Genomic DNA, 7,273 nt, shown 5'->3' with positions numbered 1-7,273 from the left:
AGTTTACATTTCCACTAACAGTGTAGAAGGGTTCAATTTTCTTTAGAGCTTCTTTAGCACTTGTTATAGCTTGTTTTTTTGATTATAGCAATTCTAACAGATGTTCGGTGATAACTCACCATGGTTTCAATTTGTATTTCTCTAATGATTAGTGATGTTGAACACCCTTTCATATACTTGTCAGCCGTTTGTATGTCCTCTTTGGAAAAAATGTCTATTCGATTTCTCTACCTATTTTTAAATAAGATATTTTTATGTTTTTGTTATTGAATTGTATGAGTTCTTTATATATTTTGGATATTAACCCCTTATCAGATATATGATTTGCAAGTATTTTCTTCTATTTTATAGATTGCCTTTTCACTTTGTTGATGGTTTCCTTTGCAGTGCAGGAGCTTCTTAGTTTGATATAGTTCTGCTTGTTGATTTTTGCTTTTGTTGCTTGTACTTTTGGTGTCAAATCATTGCCAAGACCAATATCAAGGAGCTTTATTCCAATGTTTTATTCTCAGAGTTTTAAAGCTTTGGTCTTATGTTTAAGTCTTTAATCCATTTCAAGTTACTTTTTGTAAGTGTGTGAGACAGGGGTCCAATTTTATTTTTTTGCTTGTTGTTATCCAGTTTTTATAAAATTTTAAATATTTTTATTTTTATCAGTTACTATTGACATACAATATTATATTAATTTTAGGTGTAAAACACAGTGATTAGACATTTATATAACTTACAAAGTGATCACTCTGATAAATCCAGTACCCATCTGACACTATACATAGTTATTACACTACTGATTATATGTCACATGTTATACTCTACGTTCCCATGACTATTCTGTAAACATCAATTTGTATCTCTCAATTCTCTCCCCTCTTCACCCATCACACACCCCCCAATCTGACCTTCAAAATGCTCTCTGTAAATATGAGCTTGTTTCTGTTGTTTGTTTGTTTATCCAGTTTTCTGGATTCCACAAATGGCATTTGTCTTTCTCTGTCTGACTTATTCCAGTCAGCACAATACCCTCCAGGTCTACCCATATTGTTGCAGATGAAAAGATTTCATTATTTTTTATGACTGAGTAACATTCTGTTGTATATATGCACCAGGTCTTCTTTATCCATTAATCCATTGATAAACACCCATGTGGCCTCTATATCTTGGTTGTTGTAAATAATGCTGCAACAAACATGCTGATTCACATGTCCCTTAAAAGTAGTGTTTTGGGTTTCTTCAAATAAATACCTAGAAGTGGGATTACTGGATCCTTCTTTATCTCTTGTTAGAGCCTTTGTTTTAAAATCTGTTTTGTCATGTATAAGTATTGCTACTCCAGTTTTTTGTTTGTTTGTTTCCATTTTCATGCAACATCTTTTTTCATTCCTTTACTTTCAGTCTGTGTGTGTCTTTCGATCTGAGTATCTCTTGTAGGCAGCATATTAAGGATCTTGTTTTCTTATCCATTCAGCCACCCTATTTTTTTTCACCTTATTTTTTGATTGGAGCACTTAATTCATTTACATTTAAAGTAGTGGTTGAAGAAGAAAAGAAAAAAAATAAAGTAGTTGTTGATAGATATGTAGTTATTGCCATTTTATTATTCAAATTTTTAATTTTGTTCCTTTTTCCTTCTTCTTAAAGAAGTTCCTCTTAACATATCTTATAATACTGGCTTAATGGTGATGAACTCCTTTGGCTTTTTCTTGTCTGGGAAGTTCTTTTTCTTTCCTTCAATTCTAAATTTTACTGGGTCGAGTAATCTTGGTTGTGGATCCTTGCTTTTCGTCCCTTTGAATATTTCCTGCCAATCCCTCTGACCTGCAAAGTTTCTGTTGAGAAATCAGCTGACAGTCTTATGGGAGATTCCTGGTAGGTAACTGACTGCTTTTCTCTTGCTGCTTTAAAGATCCTCTCTTTGTCTTTAACCTTTGGCATTTTAATTATGATGTGTCTTAATGTGAGTCTCTTTGGGTTCATCTTGTTTGGGACTCTCAGTGATTCCTGAGGTTGTATGTCTGTTTTCTTTGCCAGGTTAGGGAAGTTTTCAGTCACTGTTTTTTGAAATAGGTTTTCAATCCCTTGCTGTCTCTCTTCTCTTTCTGGTATCCTTATGATGTGAATGTTCATATATTTGATGCTGTCTCAGAGGCCCCTTAAACTATCCTAATTTTTTGGATTATCCTTTTTTTTTTTTTTGCCATTCTGTTTGGATGTTTTCTGCTACCTTATCTTTTAAATTACTGACTCAATTTTTTGCTTCATCTAATCTACTGTTAATTCCTCCTACAGTATTCTTCATTTCTGACTGGTTCTTTTTTATGTTTTCTATCTCCACTTTTATGTTTTCTATTTCTTTGTTAAAGTTCTCATTGAGTTCCTCAGCTCTTCCCCTAAATTCAATGAGCACCCTTATAACTAGTGTTTTGAACTCTGCAATCTGGTAGATTGCTTGTGTCTAATTTGTTTAGTTCTTTTTTCTGGAGCTCTGTTTTGTTCTTTCATTTGGGACATGGTTCTTAGTTTGGCTGCCTACGTGTGTTAATTTCAATGTAGTTGGTGGGGCTACTATGTCTCCTGGTCTTAATAGAGTGGCCTTATATAGTAGATATGCTGTGGGTCCCAGTGGCACAGTCTTCCCTGGTCACCTGAGCTGGGTGCTCCAGGTGTGTCCCTTGTAGGGATTTCGTGTGCCCTCCTGCTGTAGTTGGACCTTGGTTTCTGTTTGCTTGTCAATAAGAGGGATTGACCCTTGGGCTGATTGGTTGTGATGATTGGCCATGACCAGTGGAGAAGCTGTTGTGCAGGGGCTGACCCTACAGAGTAGGATGTGCTTTAGCAGGGCTCTAATGCCTGCCCTGTCTGCCCTTTGGGTGTGTCATCCTCAGAAATAACTCTGGATGATGCTCTGGCTCAAACCAAAGCCAGCCACTGGGCATGCAGGTCGAGACCTCCTGGAAAGGGCCCTGCCACAGGCCAAGTTCAACTGCAGCCTGTGCCCTGCCTAGGGCTACTTAGCATGAGCCACCAAGCAATCCACAGATGGCCACCACCCATGCTGGGCTTGGAAGTGCCTTGAGAGATTGACCTGTAAGTTGAGGCTGGCTGCCACTAGTGCCAGGATTAGGGCTGCTCAGCAAGAGGTATGGGGCACACCGAGGCCACTTACTGCTTGTTTAGGTTTTGTGAACTTTTGAGAGATTTTAGGAAAGTCTACATCATGAGCCAAGACAGGTTATTTGCATGGAAAATCCACTAGAAGCAGCTTGGGCTTGTCCACACATTGGGAGGGGTGGGGTATTAGGGAATCACCAGGGCAAGGTGACAAGTGTTAGCTATGTTGCCAGAGACTCTGATATGGTAGCTGCTTGGGTCTGTAAGCCAGGCAAAGATGAGCTCAACGAAGGAAAAATGCCCTCTGTCAGCCCAACTGTCTGAAAGAAAGCCACCCTAACAGCCCTCATCCTGAAGCCAGACAATTCAGTTCCTCACCGTATGTCTTTTTTGAGCCTTTGCTCCAGTGCTGGAGCTCAGAGCAAGTGAGTCTATCACTGGGTAACTTTGTGTCTGAGACTCCTCTAGTCCCTTGTCTCACTCAGCCATAATCTCTGCTGGTTTTCACAGCCAGAAGTTGTGGGGACTTTTCTCCCTAGCTCTGGAACCCTGTGCTGGAGAGCCTGATGTGGGGCTGAAACCCCTCACTCCTCACGGGGGACCTCCGCAGCTGAGGTATTTCTCACCATTCTCAATTGCCACACATAAGGATGAGGCCAGCTCATTTTACATCTCCACCTTTCCTACCAGTCTTGAATTGGCCTCTCCTGTTTGTCTCTAGTTCAGCTAGACTTCAGGTGACTCCCAATGATGGCTATTCTGTAATTTGATTGTAATTTTAATGTGGTTGTGAGAGCAGGCAAGCACTGCATTTACCTACTCTGCCATCTTGACTGGAACCCTGTGATTATCTAGTTTTACAAATAATATTTCTTGAAGAGACTATCCTTTCCCCATTGACTGTTCTTGGCTCCCTTGTCAAATATTGACTATTCTTTCCTCATTGACTGTACAAGTGGAATTTTATCTCTGGGCTCTCTATGCTATTCCATTAGCCTATTTTCTTATTTTTTATGCCAGTAGCATACTATTTTGCTTACCGTAAGTTTATAATATACTTTGAAGTCAGAAAGCGAAATGCCTTTAGTTTTGTTCTTCTTTCTCACGATCACTTTGGCTATTTGAGGTCTGTTGTAGTTCCATAGAAATTTTAGGATTGTTTTTTCTATTTTTGAAAAATGACATTGGAATTTTGGTAGGAATTGCCTTGAATCTATGAATGGATTTGGCTAGTATGGACATTTTAATATAATTCTTCTGATCTGTGAATATGGGATATCTTTTCATTTGTTCATGCATTCTTCAATTTCTTTTACCAAAGTTTTGTGGTTTTTATTGTACAGACCTTTCACTTCCTTGGTTAAATTTATTTCTAAGTGCTTTATTGTTTTTGATGCAATTGTGAATGGAATTGTTTTCTTTATTTCTTTTTTAGGGTATTTCATTATTTATGTGTAGAAATGAAACTGATTTCTATATGATGACTTTTATATATTGTGACTTTACTAAATTCATTGATTAATTCCAAAGTTTTTTGATTGAGTCTTTAGGATTTTCTGTATATAATAAGATCATGTCATTTTCAAATAAAGGCAATTTTATTTTTTTCTTCCCTATTTGGGTACCTTTTATTTTGTTATCTTGCATGATTGCTTTAGCTAGGACTTATAGTACTAGATTGAATAAGAATGATAATAGTGGGCACCCTTTTTTGTTTCTGATCTTAGAGGAAATCTTTTAACCTTTCACCACTGAGTTTAATGTTAACTATGTTTGTCATATATAACCTTCATTATGTTCCTCTATACCTGTTTTGTTGAGGGTTTTTATCATGAAAGTATATTTTATTTTGTCAAGTGCTTTTTCTGCATCTATTTAGATGATCATATGATTTTTATCTTTCATTCTATTAATGTGGTATATCAGATTTATTGATTTCGTATGTTGAGCCATCTTTGCATCCCAGAGATAAATCACACCTGATCATGGTGTATGATCCTTTTAATGTATTTGATTTGTATTTGATTTGTTCAATATTTTGTTGAGAATTTTTTACATCTATATTTATTAGAGATATTAGTCTATAATTTTTCTTTTCTTGTAGTGTCCTTATCTGGCTTTGGTATCAGGGTAGGGCTGGCTTTGTAAAATAAGTATTACCTTTTTTTCAATATTTTGGAAAACTTTGAAAAAGATTAGCATTAATTATCCTTTAAATGTTTGGTAGAATTCAACAGTGAAACCATCTGGTCCTGAGCTTTTCTGTGTTGGGAAGTTCTTCATTACTAATTCAATCTCCTTATTCATTATTGGTCTGTTTGGATTGTCTTTCTTTTCATAATTCAATCTTGACAAGTTATGTGTTTTGAGGAATTTATCCACTTCTTCTAAGTTATCAAATTTTTCGGCCTATGTTCATAGTAGTCTATTATGAGTCTACATATTTCTGTATTAGTTATAATGTCTCCTTTTTCATTTATGATTTTATTATTTACATATTCTCTATTTTTCTCTTGCTATCGCTCAAAGTTTGTCAATTTTGTTTATCTTTTCAAGAAAACCCAGGTCTTAGTTTTGTTGATATTTTCTATTGTTTTTCTGGTCTCTACTTCATTTATTTATGCTCTAATTTTTGTTTACTTCATTCTTTAATCTTGATCTTAGCTTATGTTTCTTTTTCTAGTTCCTTGAGGTGTAAAATTATGTTGTTAATTTGAGATATTTCTTTTTTTTACTATATGCATTTATTGTTATGTACTTTCTTCAAGAACTGCTTTTGCAGCATCCCATAGGTTTTGGTATGCTGTGTTTTCATTTTCATGACTTTTGTTATATTTTTTGATTTCTCTTTTGATTTCTTCTTTGACCTTTAGGTTGTTCATGAGTGTGTTTTTTAGTTTCCACATGTTCGTAAATTTATTTGTTTTCATGACTTTGACAGCCTTGTGGAATACTGGTTAGATATCCTGTAGAATGTTCTCAATATGAGTTTGCTCAATGTTTTTCTCATAATTAGACTGGAGTTATGCTTCATTTTGTTTTGAAAGAATGCCCTCTTCATCACATTGTATCAGGGGGTATATGACATCCACACGACATTGCTAGTGATGTTAACTTTCATCACTTGGTTAAGGTAGTGTTTGCCAGTTTTCTCCATGGTAAAGATATTGTTTACTGCCTGATTTCACCATTAGAATGTAAGATCTATGAGAATAGAGATGGTCCATGTTTTGTTTACTGCTGTATACCCAGTATCTAGAACAGCGCATGGCCTATAGGTACTCAAAAATATTTGGTGAATAAATAAATGAGTAAACTGAAGGATGAATTAGATAATTCTAAGCTTCCCACTCTACTCAACTCTAGTTGAAAATTTGTTCTGACTTTATGTGTGATTATGTTAGGGTACATAGTCTATATGCATGAAATGTATTATAGTGCCTGCCACCAATTACTCAATATGGGTGCGCAATAGCACACATTGTTTGACAGGTAACTTACTTATTAAGACTATATTTTATTTTGGCTTGAAAAGCCAGGGCAAGATTATCTAGGCCAACTTTGTTGGGAGTTTGCATACAGCATTTGAATGAGGTTATGTTTTAGTTAGACCTAGATTTTCAAATCTCATTTCTACCACTTCTTAGCATTGTGTTTCTGGGCAAGTGGTCTAGCCTCTTTAAATGTTCTCAGCTCTGATATGAGAGAAATTGTTCTTTTTTTTGTAAGTTGATATTAGGGTTTAGTGAAATCACATAGAAAGTGCCTACTCAGTGCCTGGCATTTTGCTCAAGAAATGCTTGTTTACTTCATTTTCCACAATCTTCTGAAGCATATGGTCAAATTAATTCTCTTATTCTGGCACAGTCATTTACTATAAAAGAGCATATTTTATCCAGAAGATCAGTGCAGACAATTCCATTTCATTAGAGAGCTGGTGATTTAATAATTTACTTAGAAACAAGCTGTGATTACTCAGTCATAAGAAGAGATGAAATACTTCCATTTGTGACAACATGGGTGGACCTCAAGATAATCATGCTAAGCGAAATAAGCCAGACTGAAAAAGTAAAAAATCACATGATATCACTTATATGTGGGATATAAACCTAAAAGCAACAAATGAGCAGGACGAACAAACAGAGGATCATGGTCATGGACAATA

The sequence above is a fragment of the Pteropus vampyrus genome, unplaced genomic scaffold, assembly GCF_000151845.1.
Source record: "Pteropus vampyrus isolate Shadow unplaced genomic scaffold, Pvam_2.0 Scaffold302, whole genome shotgun sequence".
NCBI classification, from domain to species: domain Eukaryota; kingdom Metazoa; phylum Chordata; class Mammalia; order Chiroptera; family Pteropodidae; genus Pteropus; species Pteropus vampyrus.
This window is presented reverse-complemented; position numbering follows the sequence as displayed.